Source organism: Scylla paramamosain, chromosome 9, assembly GCF_035594125.1.
Source record: "Scylla paramamosain isolate STU-SP2022 chromosome 9, ASM3559412v1, whole genome shotgun sequence".
Taxonomy (NCBI): Eukaryota; Metazoa; Arthropoda; class Malacostraca; order Decapoda; family Portunidae; genus Scylla; species Scylla paramamosain.
Window position 1 is genome coordinate 7,337,501 of NC_087159.1, and position 3,697 is coordinate 7,341,197.

At 43.3% G+C, this 3,697-nt stretch overlaps 1 protein-coding gene across 1 annotated transcript in view; it reads left to right on the top strand.

The window, feature by feature from the left end:
- Nucleotides 1-1,986, top strand: part of LOC135103497 (uncharacterized) — a 17,643-nt gene extending 15,657 nt beyond the window's left edge. The window contains exon 7 of the mRNA XM_064009871.1: nt 1-1,986. This exon is cut by the window's left edge and continues 1,996 nt beyond it. The gene's annotated coding sequence lies outside the window, so the exon portion shown is untranslated.
- Nucleotides 1,987-3,697: the final 1,711 nt, after the last annotated feature.

Genomic DNA, 3,697 nt, shown 5'->3' on the forward strand with positions numbered 1-3,697 from the left:
CGCCTATTCCGCCTCCCGACCCGCAACGCACTCACCATACTCACGGGATCGCAGGGCCAGAATCAGCGGGAGCATCGCCTCAGCAGTGGTCAGGCGGCCGGCGGCTGCAGCACTATCCACCCCGGGGCCTCCACACCACTGACGGAAGCAGCAGCAGGAGCAGTAGTGCGGGGCGGCAGCGTGCAGAACACTCCCTTCGTGACGCCATGAAGACACAAGCTGTAGAAAAAGGAGCCCACGCGTTTCGTCTTCCTTCCCAATCCCGCGACCTATGACTGTCTTCACCTGGATGTCAGCACACCTCAGCTGACACTTTCCTCTGGACGGCTGACTCTGTGCCAAACTGAACTTCATGTAATATTATAAAGCGACAAAGGCAAAACTGAAGAAATTGAAACCGAAACGTGAAAGTTGCTTCAAAGTGTTCTTCCAGGCGGCGTGAGTCCAGGGGTCCAAGGCAGCGTGACGGACAGCCTTGGCGCCGCGGACAGTATCAAACCCCACAGACGTTGACAGTTAACTCCTCCAATTGAAAGCAGTATTACTAGTATCCAAGTGCCAAAACGAGAGAAACTGTTGATCGAATTAAGGTCTTCTGTGTCAATTAGTAGTGGTGTCTGTGATGAGGATAGAAGTGCTACGAGGGAATAAGGGTACTCAGACTAGTAGTATTAGATCACCAGTAGTATAGCACCGGTGTTGTCGGACGAGGTACTGACGCTGAATGCTGCACTGTTACTGTTAACCTCTGATAAGCTGCGCTAGTGGCGTCAACTAGTAACGAAACAAACTACTGCTCACCTGAACCAAGAGGCGCATCACCTTATCAGTATTGCCATCGTCTTCCTGAGTCTCGCCGCGGCACACCACAGCAAGACCAGCCACGCGCCATGCACAGGCCACTCCACGCTGGGGGATCAAACTTGTCTTCCACCTAACATTCACAAGGCGCTTCTAATACCCTTGACGCAGCCTATTGCCCTCCGGACTCCTCCAGCCGGGCCGAGGAGCCACACGAGGACAGCACATAAGAGTCTGGTCAAACGTGAGACCTTTATAAGGGGTCTGAGCTGCCTCGTGACTGCCGTGAAGAGGTGATAGAGGATAGATGAGGTCTGCATGCCACTCAGTGTTTGGAAAGCGAAATTTTGACTGGTAAAAAAGAAAAAAAAAAAAAAAAAAAAAACTTTGGTTATTTTGTGGTGGAAGAAAAGTACTCGACTGTTGCTCACGTAAAGAATTACCGAGCGCATCATTTGTTTTGCAAGAATGACTTAATTTTTCTGGGACAAAACATTACTGGAAAAAATAAATAAATAAATAATAATAATAAACTGTCAGAAAAGTTCAGCAGACGGAAACAAGTGAAGATCATAAAACAAAAAAAAAAAGAAAAGATAAGAATCACAATTGGCCAGGTGAGAAAAGTATACGGAAACCGGAAAAAGGAAATCAGGAATAGCTGGTTTTAGGGAGTTATAATCAAGGTGGCTTCCGAGGACAGCATGCAGTACACGAAGTTGAGGAAGGGAATGTTCTCACTTAGAGGAAAACCAAACTAAACCACACTATAAGAACAAAGAACAGAAGGACTCGAGCAAAGATCATCAGACGTACCTTGAAGTCACACAAGCTTGAATCTCACACGACGAAAGAAAAAGGGAAAAGAACACTAAGGAACGCAATAAGAAAAACAGAGGGAGAGAGTGAAGGGGCGAAGCCAAACACGAGGAATCTTGAAGTAAATGAATAAATAACTAAATATATACAGAAATAGAAAAAAAAGAAGAAAATAAAAAGAAAAAAAGAAAAAAAAATACGAGCCTAAAAATCTTTGTTGAATCAGATGTATGTAAATAAAAAAATAACATTAACGAAGAGGAAAACAAAGAAAACACGCAAATAGAAACCAAAACGGAGAGAAAACAGAAAAAAAACATAGACGTGGCAAAAATAAACCGTGTGAAGTACAACAAAAGAAGAAAAGAAGAATAACAGCAACAGAAAGAAGAAACACCAAAAAAAAAAAAAAAATAGTGCTAAAATAATAAAAATAAGAATCCAAGAAGAACAACAACAAGAAGAAAGAAGAAAAAGAAAAGGAGAAACGTGAAGCAGCGGGTGGCGGATTTTGAGAAGCTCTCGACCACTCTCGCCGTGACAGTCAACAATGGGGAGCAGCTGTTCGTCGTCGCAATCTCTCAAGGACAATGTCTCCGTCAAGAGCGAGGAGTAAGTAACCTATGCTTGTTTCTGTGCATGCCGGGGGGTGAGTAGCTGGTCAGGGGAAAGAGTAAAAGAGTACATGAATGAAAGAACTGTTCGTATAGAGACTGAAACCTGGAAGAACCAAAGAGAGGAGAATATGCATGAAAGAACTGTTTGTATATGAACCATGGGAGGAAAAAAAGAGAGGAATACATGTGTGAAAGCAATCTGTATAGAGAATGAACGCTGGAACAAGCAAAGAGAGGACTGTATGTGTGAAAGAACTGTTTATAGAGACTGAACCCTGGAAGAAGCGAAGAGGGAGTGTTTGGATAGGGAGAAGTGGAGTCTCTTAAGCCGTGGCCATCCCCTTGGGGTACACGAGGCGTCACAGATAGATGGGGAGAGCAGGGAAAGGGATAAATATGTAATTTAAAGAGATTACCACTGATCATTTATCGTAGCTGAAGAGGGAAGGGAGGGAAGGAAGAGATTAAGGAGCACATACCAAACGAAACTCGTGGTGATTATGTTGTCTGAAGAGTAAACAGACAACGTAGCTTAGCCAGAAAGGGAACACAAAGGAATAACAAGCAAACTGTACTGTAGCCAAAGGGGGAGGAAGGATAGGCAGTGACTGGGAGGTAAATATCAAGCAAGAAGCGTACTAATGATGCAGTTTTTGGGAGGTAAATATCAAGCAAGAAGCGTACTAATGATGCAGTTTTACAAAGTTAGCATGTAGAAGCATCGCATACAGGAAGGACCGGAAGGAAAGGAAGGCATGAGGGATTACGTGAACCAAGATCCGTGTTTAGGATGAACTGTGAAGCAGAAAGGAGCCTAGCATGTGTGTGTGTGTGTGTGTGTGTGTGTGTGTGTGTGGTAATGTTTTAAAGGCGATCATGTGTTAAGGAGGAGGCAGCTTACTCATTGTTCATCAGTGCGAACATCGATAGGAAAAGAAAAGGTGTCTGTTGAATATTTTGTTGAAGAAAAGGCAAATTCATCATCGTCATCAGTGCTCATCGATAGAGAGATAAAAAAAAAACAACAACACTGTATGAGTTGGATTTAGTTTTGCAGTTACATGAAAATCCCTCCCCAGCCACACCTGCAATGAATTAAGTTAGGTTGGGATAAGTTAATTTAGCTTATCTTACCTTAACTTACCCTACCTTACCTTCTTCCCTTACCTTACATTGTCTTTTCTCACCTTCTTACCTTTCCTTACCTTATCTTATCTTAATTCATCTTACCTTATCTTATCCTATCATTTACTTCCATTTCTTTCCTTGGCTTTCCTTGCCTTGCTTTTCCATATCATACCTTACTCTATCTTACCTTACATTACCTTGCTTTACCTAACCCTATCTTGCCTCCCTGTGGATCTGACACACTCAATAACATTCCTTTGTCTAGGGTCAGGGTTGTTTTGTGTGTGTGTGTGTGTGTGTGTGTGTGTGTGTGTGTGTGTGTGTGTGTGTAT